This window comes from Octopus sinensis, linkage group LG27 (assembly GCF_006345805.1).
Source record: "Octopus sinensis linkage group LG27, ASM634580v1, whole genome shotgun sequence".
NCBI lineage: Eukaryota > Metazoa > Mollusca > Cephalopoda > Octopoda > Octopodidae > Octopus > Octopus sinensis.
The window spans coordinates 20885945-20897510 of record NC_043023.1 but is presented as its reverse complement, the minus strand read 5'-3'; the positions used below and the strand labels follow the sequence as shown (position 1 = coordinate 20897510).

The 11566-nt window shown below is 41.2% G+C and overlaps 1 protein-coding gene across 3 annotated transcripts in view; it reads right to left on the bottom strand.

The window, feature by feature from the left end:
- Positions 1–11321, bottom strand: part of LOC115225359 (E3 ubiquitin-protein ligase MIB2) — a 64710-nt gene extending 53389 nt beyond the window's left edge. The window contains exon 1 of one of the 3 annotated variants that reach the window (XM_036514403.1): positions 11127–11321. The gene's annotated coding sequence lies outside the window, so the exon portion shown is untranslated. The remainder of the gene's footprint in view (positions 1–11126) is intronic. The other 2 variants (XM_036514402.1, XM_036514404.1) reach the window with 2 other exon arrangements.
- Between the last annotated feature and the right edge of the window lie 245 nt (positions 11322–11566).

The following is an 11566-nucleotide window of genomic DNA, read 5'->3' as shown; positions in this document are numbered from 1 at the left end:
AATAATAATAATAATAATAATAATAATATAATAATAATAATGATAATAATATTAATAATAATAAAAATAATAATAATAATAATAATAATAATAATGATAATATTAATAATAATAATAATAATAATAATAATAATAATGATGATAATAATATTAATAATAATAATAATAATGATAATAATATTAATAATAATAAAAATAATAATAATAATAATAATAATAATGATAATATTAATAATAATAATAATAATAATAATAATAATAATAATAATAATGATAATAATGAAATCATTGTATACAGTGCTCAGGTGCACCACAACTTGTCAAAAGTGTGTATAAAGCATATGCAGTAATGTACAAATGTCTGGAAAGTGAACAGTGTATGAGTCAGATACATGCTTGTGTGTGTATAGAGGGGAGAAAATCAGGTGTAGTGTTGGCGAATCTCAGGAAGCATGGAAGTTTCTTAGCGTGAAAAAATATTTCCGAAAGTCATGGGAGGTGTGCTGATTAGTATCAGTGTTACTGGAAGCACTCCGTCGGTTACGACGATGAGGGTTCCGGTTGATCCGATCGACGGAACAGCCTGCTCATGAAATTAACGTGTAAGTGGCTGAGCACTCCACAGACACGTGTACCCTTAACGTAGTTCTCGGGGATATTAAGCGTGACACACAGAGTGACAAGGCTGGCCCCTTGAAATACAGGTACAACAGAAACAGGAAGTAAGAGTGAGAGAAAGAGTGGTGAAAGAGTACAGCAGGGATCACCACCATCCCCTGCCGGAGCCTCGTGGAGCTTTTAGGTGTTTTCGCTCAATAAACACTCACAACGCCCTGTCAGGGAATCGAAACTGCGATCCTACGATCGCGAGTCCGCTGCCCTAACCACTGGGCCATTGCGTTTCTATCAGTGTTACTAGATACCAGATGAAGTGCTACCAGATGAAGGCAACGTGAGAGCAAAAGGCACAAACAAGGGCGGCTTAGTCCAAATGCTTGCTTCACCTGTGAAATTAGCCCTCACGGACAAGGTTCTGAAAGTGTAATTAAAATATAGAAAAAATCACACTAATGGTGGTGCCCCAGCATGACCACAACACCTGGATGACGCCAGTGTAAGAGAGTGTAGATAGATAGAGTGAGAGAGAGGTAGATAGACAGAGTGAGAGAGAGGTAGATAGACAGAGTGAGAGAGGGGTAGATAGAGTGAGAGAGAAGTAGATAAACAGAGTGAGAGAGAGGTAGATAGAGTGAGAGAGAGGTCAATAAACAGAGTGAGAGAGAGGTAGACAGATAGAGTGAGAGAGAGGTAGATAGACAGAGTGAGAGAGAGGTAGATAGACAGAGTGAGAGAGAGGTAGAGAGAGTGAGAGAGAAGTAGATTAAACAGAGTGAGAGAGAGGTAGATGGACAGAGTGAGAGAAGGGTAGATAGAGTGAGAGAGAGGTAGATAGATAGAGTGAGAGAGAGGTAGAGAGAGTGAAAGAGAGGTAGATAGACAGAGTGAGAGAGAGGTAGAGAGAGTGAGAGAGAGGCAGATAGACAGAGTGAAAGAGAGGTAGATAGAGTGAGAGAGAGGTAGATAGAGTGAGAGAGAGATAGACAGAGTGAGAGAGAGGTAGACAGAGAAACTGAGATAGGGGAGGGGGAGGGGGAAGGGAGAGACAAGGGGAGAGATGGGAGGGGGAGAGAAAGGGAGGGAAGGAAGGAGAGAGAGGGGAGATAGAGAGGGGGTGAGATAGATAGGGAGGGGGGAGAGAAATAGAAAGGGAGGGAGAGAGAGACAGGGACGGAGGGGGAGATGGGGAGGGCGGGAGATAGGGAGAGGAAGATAGAGAAGGAGGGAGGGAGGGAGGGAGATAGAAAGAGCGGATAGAGGATGAATGGATGGAGGGAAGGAGTGAGTGAAGGCGGGAGAGAGATAGGAAGGTAAATAGACAGACAGGTAAAGTGTCAGCGCATATGTACTTCAGTTTTACCTATTTTTCTGAATTGAGGCAAAAAGCTGACCTCAGATTTGAATAGAATCAAGTTCTGTTTTTTGAGAGAAATAAGTTCATTGTTAACGAAAAGAGAATAATGAGTCACGATTTGAATGAAATCTTTCATTGTATAAGAAATAGGTCGTATGCAAATCTCTATGTTAACGTATATATATATGCATAGGCGTAGGAGTGGCTGTGTGGTAAGTAGCTTGTTTAAGCTTGTTTAAGGTGGCGAGTTTGCAGAAACGTTAGCACGCCGGACGAAATGCTTAGCGGTATTTCGTCTGCCGTTACGTTGTGATTTCAAATTCCGCCGAGGTCGACTTTGCCTTTCATCCTTTCAGGGTCGATAAATTAAGTACCAGTTACGCACTGGGATCGATGTAATCGACTTAATACCTATGTCTGTTCTTGTTTGTCCGCTCTGTGTTTAGCCCCTTGTGGGTAGTAAAGAAATAGGTATTTCGTCTGCCGCTACGTTCTGAGTTCAAATTCCACCGAGGTCGACTTTGCCAAAGAAACAAAAAAAAAAGTAGCTTGTTTACCAACCACATAGTTTCGGGTTCAGTCCCACTGCGTGGCACCTTAGGCAAGTGTCTTCTACTGTAGCCTCGGGCCGACCAAAGCCTTGTGAGTGGATTTGGTAGACGGAAACTGAAAAGAAGCCCGTCGTATATATGTTATATGTATATATAAGCGTAGAAGTGATGTGTGGTAAGTAGCTTGCTTACCAACCACATGGTTCCGGGTTCAGTCCCACTGCGTGGCACCTTGGGCAAGTGTCTTCTACTGTAGCCTCGGGCCGACCAAAGCCTTGTGAGTGGATTTGGTAGACGGAAACTGAAAAGAAGCCCATCGTATATATGTATATATGTATATATAAGCGTAGAAGTGGCTGTGTGGTAAGTAGCTTCTTACCAGACAGACGTGCTGTTTTTTGCTCCGGCAAATGTCACGTGTTAACGTGAACTATTGAACATTTGACTCGACTACAGGTAGGCGTTTTGTATTTTTGCGGGCGAAGTGAAGTTTTATTACTTGCATGAATGTTTTTTTAGCATTTAATATTTTTTAGCAAGTAATGAGGCTCCACTTTGCTCCGGATATAATTTTTCTGCCTGTGTCGAGTAAAAAGAAATTGTATTTTTGAAGCGGCATAGTCCGTCTGAAAAAAAATTATTGTTGAAATTGTCGTTGTGTTGTCCACGGATTACCAAGGATTATTTACCAAGGGTTTTACCAAGTGCATTTGGCCTGGATTACAATTTTGGGCCGAAGAAGTGGAAAAAAAAAAGAACTGAATTCCTTTGTCTGAATTGAACTCTCTTTCTCTGTCTATTATTTATTTGTAAAAACCTTTTTGAACTGCCATTTTTAATTTATTTCTTCCCTTCTGTTGCATTTTTTTCTCCTTTCTGTGTCTAATTTTAGTTTATCATTTTGAACTGTATTTTTCTTACGTTATGGCAAAGGCAAAGAATTTCACTGTGTGGGAATTAACACCTCCCAAAAAATATTTGCACGAACTCGAGGAAAAGACCGTGGTGCTGAGGACATATTCAAAGTCACTCAACACCATAATGGTTTTTCCGAGAGACACCATTGTGAACGAGCTGGCAGACTATATGCCAGCCGTTAAACATATTCAACGGGGAGTCAAATACGCAACGGTATGGTTGCTATTTGACTCCGCTAAAGCAGCTTGCAAATTTGCAAGCCAGCCCATTGAGGGCGATGAGATTCTGTTTCTCCCCAGTTACAAGGGGGGAAAATTGTTACGTTTATGGGTCTGTGGCCTGCCGCCCGGCTTTGAGCCCGAGTGGTTAGAAGACTCTATCCGCCGGGGTCTGGGTGACAGGGACGCAAAGATCCTCAACGTCAAAATGCAGCCTGCGGCTAACTGGGAAGGGTCAAAGGCCAATTTGACTCTGTGGACCCAGTCGGCCAAGAGTCTGGTTTTGCCAGACTTCTTGAAGATGGCCGGGTCAAAGTATCCGGTGATGCTTGAGGGACGCGCCCCCAGGTGTCACCTGTGTTCGGAGACCGGCCACATCAAGAAGAGCTGCCCCAGGAACCAGAGTAGGATCCTGGAGCGGCTGATATCAGAGCCTCTCCCTGCCCCACCAGTGGAGGGAGAGAAACAAAGTGAGGAGGGGGAAAAAATCCTCCTCCAAAAGAAAGAGAAAGGTGGGGAGCAATGGCGACCCACCAAAGGACCCGAAAGCTCCGGGAGAGGAGAACCCGGTGCGCACAGCTCCGGAACCTCAGCCTCCCGTGGCCCAGGGCCAGAAGAAAAGAAAAAAAGAGAAACGGAGCCCCGCCGGCGGATTGCTACACGCAGACGGCGGTTCCCGAGCATCTCCGGTCCTCTCAGGCGGGTGTGCCGCCTGAGGGACTATTTATAGAAGATTTTGTGCTCCTCTTTTTCAAGGGAAAAAAGGTGGAAGACGCCATGAGAAAAGTGAGAAAGAGAGGACATTGGGAGGTAATCCGGTCTTGTGTGGAAAACCCCGAGTGGCCTTCGCAGGTAGCTGCGGGGGTCGTGGGAAGGGTTGATCTACACGGGATCGTGAGTTCCTACCCGGCGGACTCTTTCCAGACCATACCACTGGACTCCGGCCTCACCAGCGAGTATTGCCTCAATGAGGCAAGAGCAATAGTCGGCCGGGTCACTTAGGCGATGTAACATCCTTGTAACATATGGAAGAGGAGGTTCATTGCTTCCTCTAAAATATGTAATGTGAACATTTTGTAATTTTTCAAAATTTTTGGAATTTTTTGAAATTTTTGAACTCTGTAAAATTATTGAAAAAAGAACATTGTTTTAGAGAAGCAAAAGTCGACGGGCGCTTTCTGACTTCTCCCATCACCATCTTCATCCACCACCACCATCATCCATTAATGTCTGTGTCCAGCCCGGAGCTACTGCTACCTCTGTGTGATGCCCTAGTGGCAAATTATTGAAATAAAGTAGCATGCATACCAACCACATGGTTCCGGGTTCAGTCCCACTGCGTGGCACCTTGGGCAAGTGTCTTCTACTGTAGCCTTTGGCCGACCAAAGCCTTGTGAGTGGATGTGGTAGACGGAAACTGAAATGTATATATGTATATATATATATATGTATATATATATATATATATATATATATATAATGTATATATATATATATATAAATATATATATAAATATATATATATATATATATATAAGCATGTGTATGTTTGTGTGTCTGTGTTTGTCCCCCTAGCATTGCTTGACAACTGATGCTGGTGTGTTTACGTCCCCGTTACATAGCGGTTCGGCAAAAGAAACCGATAGAATAAGTACTGGGCTTACAAAAGAATAAGTCCCGGGATCGATTTGCTCGACTAAAGGCGGTGCTCCAGCATGGCCGCAGTCAAGATGACTGAAACAAGTAGAACAGAGTAAGAAAGCGAGTATATAAAATACGTGTTTATAAAAGCATGTGTGTATACGTATATATACCTACGTATGTAAGTAATTATTCTGTATGTATATCTGCATGTAGATATGGCTATTAGCATATATGATTGTGTATATTATCGTCTCCTCCAAGGTGACCACCACCACTATCAGTCAATCCATTTCCGTAAAACTTTTCTTATTTTATTTATTCATTAATCTTGCTTACTTTCCTTATATGGGGAAAAATCCTATCCTTAATATTTAAGTTCATACACACACACACGCATACATACATGCATGCATGCATTCATACATACATACATACATACATACATGCATACATACATACATACATACATACACATACATACATAAATACACACACACATACATACATACATACACACACACGAGCAGACACACATACATACATACATACATACATACATACACACATAAATACATACATACATACATACATACATACAAACATACATGCATACATACACACACACACACATAATACATACATTCATACATACATACATACATACATGCATGCATGCATACATACATATATGCATACATACATGCTTGCATACATACATACACACACATACATACATACATGCATACACACACGTACATAAATACATACATACATACATACATGCATACATACATACATACACACACACATTCATACACACACATACATACATACATGCATACATACATACATACATACATGCATACATACATACATACATACATACATACACACATACATACATACATACATATATATGTGTGTGTGTTATACCATTCTTATCTATCTGTCTATGCATTTATCTGCCTATCTATTTTTGTCTGTTCGAATGAAATTTCATGAATTTAACAAAATATAACATAAATTATTCTTTCAAATACAATATATAATTGTAATTTATAAAGAATATATTTAAACTTTAATCTTTTAAAACGTAAAAGGATGTTTAACTCTTACACTGTTAGAATACAATTTATAAAGTTAAAATATTTAAACACTGAAATTTTTTTATAATCGGTAAATATTTTTAAATGTGACAATTTTATTTGTTTGAAATATATTAAAGTTATGGTTTTTGTTACTGAGGTTTAATTTAAATTTAATTCTTTTCTAGTGGAGTGGAAGCACTCCGTCGGTTACGACGATGAGGGTTCCGGTTGATCCGAATCAACGGAACAGCCTGCTCGTGAAATTAACGTGTAAGTGGCTGAGCACTCCACAGACACGTGTACCCTTAACGGAGTTCTCGGGGATATTCAGCGTGACACAGAGAGTGACAAGGCCGGTTCTTTGAAATACAGGTACAACAGAAACAGGAAGTAAGAGTGAGAGAAAGTTGTGGCGAAAGAGTACAGCAGAGATCACCACCATCCCCTGCCGGAGCCTCGTGGAGCTTTTTAGGTGTTTTCGCTCAATAAACACTCACAACGCCCGGTCTGGGAATCGAAACCGCGATCCTATGACCGCGAGTCCGCTGCCCTAACCACTGGGCCATTGCGCCTCCACTCTTTTCTAGTAAACCTATGGTTAAAGGCACTCTCCCACAATTTATTGAATTCACGCTGCAGGTTAGAGACTCCCCTGTTCGTTCGTAATAGAGTTTATAATAATTCTAGACAATGTGATGGAATTCTCAGAACCCATCCAGCTGATAAATAATGTTTAAGATTATGAGAAAACATATTTAATGCATTCCACATTAAAATGTTAATATAGTATAAAGATGTCACAAAATTGTTTAATAAATCCTTAAATCGTTAAAAATGTTTTAGCCCGAAGGCTGCGGCCATGCTGGGGCACCACCGTTGAACGAGCTACGCTAGTTTGTGAATCCACCTCTGATACGTGGCACTTGATCAACAAGGGAGTTCGATGCTGCTGCCCGCATCTGCGTCTCCTGTCGTGAGGTAGGTTCATCTGGGACCCCCCGACAAAAAGAGATCCAGTTTAGTTTTAAGAAACCCACATCCACACCATGTAGTCCTCAGGCATTTAGGGAGGATGTAAAGAGCTGTGGTCCTCTGAAACCCAAGCTGTGCAGTATCTGCACTGTATTTGATGGTGATGTTGGAATCCTTGCACCATGCATATATATATATATATACATACATATATTATATATAAATCTTAAATCCTAAAAATGTGTTAGCCCGAAGGCCGCGGCCATGCTGGGGCACCACCGCAAGAAGCTACACTAATATGTGAATTCACCTCTGATACTGGCACTTGATCAACAAGGGTTCAATGCTGCTGCCCGCATCTGCGTCTCCTGTCGTGAGGTAGGTCATCTGGACCCCCGACAAAAAGAGATCCTGTTTAGTTTTAAAGAAACCCACATCCACACCATGTAAGTCTCTCAGGCATTTAGGGAGGAGGTTAAAGAGCTGTGGTCCCCTGAAACCCAAGCTGTTGCAGTATCTGGGCCTGTATTTTGATGGTGATGTTGGAATCTAATAAAGGGGTAAAGACCCCCTTCGGTCATGAATGACCATGGGATTGCACCTAGAAAGTTACCCTCCTAGACACAAGTCCGGGCAAGGTTGTTTATGGAAGACCAGCAGTCGCCCATGCATACCAGCCTCCCCTCTCCACGCCACCAGTGTTATCCAAGGGAAAGACAAAGGTCGATACAGCTTGGCACCAGTGACGTCGCAACTCACTTCTACAGCTGAGTGAACTGGAGCAACGTGAAAATAAAGTGCCTTGCTCAAGAAAACAACACGCAGCCCAGTCCGGGATTCGAGCTCACCACCTCACGATCGTAAGCTCGACGCTCTAACCACTGAGCCATGGAATCTAATATTTAAACAATTATTCCTGTTTCCTTTAAGTTATAAATATTAATTAAATTACTAGAACAATTACATTTAAATTCATAATTAAACAAATATTAAAACAGAAATCAGTTTGAAGAACTGTATCGAGTAAACGAAGGGAAAGTTCAATTAACAGAATCGCTGGATAAATCTAGGATCCAGAATTTCACTTCAGAATTAGAAATTCACTGGAAACTACATAGAATAGTGTATAATTAGATGAATGTTTTCACTCCTTTACTTTCTTATTTCTTTACTGCCCAGAAGGGACTACACACAGAGAGGACAAACAAGGACAGACAAATGGATTAAGTCGATTATATCGACCCCAGTGTGTAACTGGTACTTATTTAATCGACCCCAGAAGGATGAAAGGCAAAGTCGACTTCGGTGGTATTTGAACTTAGAACGTAGCGGCAGACGAAATACCTATTTCTTTATTACCTACAAGGGGCTAAACTCAGAGGGGACAAACAAGGGCAGACAAACGGATTAAATTGATTATATTGAACCCAGTGTGTAACTGGTACTTATTTAATCGAGCCCGAAAGGATGAAAGGCAAAGTCGACCTCGGCGGAATTTGAACTCACAACGTAGCGGCAGACGAAATACATATTTCTTTATTACCTACAAAGGGCTAAACACTGAGGGGACAAACAAGGGCAGGCAAACGGGTTAAATTGATTATATCGACAGCAGTGCGTAACTGGTGCTTATTTAATCGACCCCGAAAGGATGAAAGGCAAAGTCGACCTCGGCAGAATTTGAACTCAGAACGTAGCGGCAGACGAAATACCTATTTCTTTATTACTTACAAGGGGCTAAACACTGAGGGGACAAACAAGGACAGACAAACGGATGAAATTGATTATATCGACACCAGTGCGTAACTGGTACTTATTTAATCGACCCCGGAAGGATGAAAGGCAAAGTCGACCTCGGTGGTATTTGAACTTAGAACGTAGCGGCAGACGAAATACCTATTTCTTTATTACCTACAAGGGGCTAAACACAGAGGGGAAAAACAAGGGCAGACAAACGGGATAAATTGATTATATCGACAGCAGTGCGTAACTGGTACTTAATTTATCGACCACGAAAGGATGAAAGGCAAAGTCGACCTTGGTGGAATTTGAACTCAGAACGTAACGGCAGACGAAATACCTATTTCTTTACTACCTACAAGGGGCTAAACACAGAGGGGACAAACAAGAGCAGACAAACGGATGAAATTGATTATATCGACACCAGTGCGTAACTGGTACTTATTTAATCGACCCCGGAAGGATGAAAGGCAAAGTCGACCTTGGCGGAATTTGAACTCAGAACGTAGCGGCAGACGAAATACCTATTTCTTTATTACCCACAAGGGGCTAAACACAGAGGGGACAAACAAGGGCAGACAAACGGATTAAATTGATTATATTGACACCAGTGCGTAACTGGTACTTATTTAATCGACCCCGAAAGGATGAAAGGCAAAGTCGACCTCGGTGGAATTTGAACTCAGAACGTAGCGGCAGACGAAATACCTATTTCTTTATTACCCACAAGGGGCTAAACACAGAGGGGACAAACAAGGACAGACAAACGGATTAAATTGATTATATCGACAGCAGTGCGTAACTGGTACTTATTTAATCGACCCCGAAAGGATGAAAGGCAAAGTCGACCTCGGCGGAATTTGAACTCAGAACGTAGCGGCAGACGAAATACCTATTCTTTATTACCCACAAGGGGCTAAACTCAGAGGGGACAAACAAGGGCAGACAAAACGGATAAAAATTGATTATATTGACACCAGTGCGTACTGGTACTTATTTAATCGACCCCGAAAGGATGAAAGGCAAAGTCGACCTCGGTGGAATTTGAACTCAGAACGTAGCGGCAGACGAAATACCTATTTCTTTATTACCCACAAGGGGCTAAACACAGAGGGGACAAACAAGGACAGACAAACGGATTAAATTGATTATATCGACAGCAGTGCGTAACTGGTACTTATTTAATCGACCACGAAAGGATGAAAGGCAAAGTCGACCTCGGTGGAATTTGAACTCAGAACGTAGCGGCAGACGAAATACCTATTTCTTTATTACCCACAAGGGGCTAAACTCAGAGGGGACAAACAAGGGCAGACAAACGGATTAAATTGATTATATCGACACCAGTGCGTAACTACTGGTACTGATTTAATCGACCCTGAAATATGTATACAATACAATTTTACTGAACCTTCAAGTTTTTTATATGCTAGACCACTGGTGTGAAATCGATGTTAATTAAATTAATATCTAATTTCTCGCCCTCATTTTAAATTTATATATATATATTTATATATGTGACCGGCTTGTTCCAGTTTCGCCTACACAGTCTACTGATACGGATCTGGTCAGACAAAGAGATTAAGACAATTACATCGACCCCAGTGCGTGTCTGGTACTTAATTTATCAACCCCGAAAGGATGAAATGCAAAGTCGACCTCGGTGGAATTTGAACTCAGAACGTAGCGGCAGACGAAATACTGCTAAGCATTTCGCCCGGCGCACAAACATTTCTGCCAGCTCGTTAACTTATTCTTTACTTTCTATCATTCCTTTATTTTCCTTGAAATAGTTTTCTCCATACATATAACTGGACTATATTTTATATTATATTCAGTAAGTGGAAATGAAATATTATTCTCGTAAAATATTTTAACATTTTCTAATCAATAAAATACAACCTGGAAATAAAACAGTTTTGTTATAAAGATATATTTAGGTTTGAAATAGCTCTAATGAGATTTTACTGATGTGAAAGTGTTAGTATATTGTTAATTAAAGTAATTATTAAATAATATTCACCTAATTCAAAGTATTTCGAATTCAGCCTGAAGGTATTCGGTCTCTTGAAAGTTCAGTATATTCACAGATCGGAAAAACGTTTGGCTTCTACAACGGTCGCTACGCAAATAGGAAAAACCCAGACGAGGATTGTAAACGTGTGGGTGTTACCTTGTCGTCTGCGTGTGTCTTTGTTTAAACGTCTGTATGTGTAAGTATATATGTTGTACTGTCATGGTATACGGGAAGGCGACGAGCTGGCAGAAACGTTAGCGCGCCGGGCGAAATGCTCAGCAGTAGTATATCGTCTGTCGCTACGTTCTGAGTTCAAATGCCGCCGAGGTCGACTTTGCCTTTCATCCTTTCGGGGTCGATAAATTAAGTACCACTGCCTCTACACACTGGGGTCGATGTAATCGACTTAATCCGTTTGTCTGTCCTTGTTTGTCCTCTCTGTATTT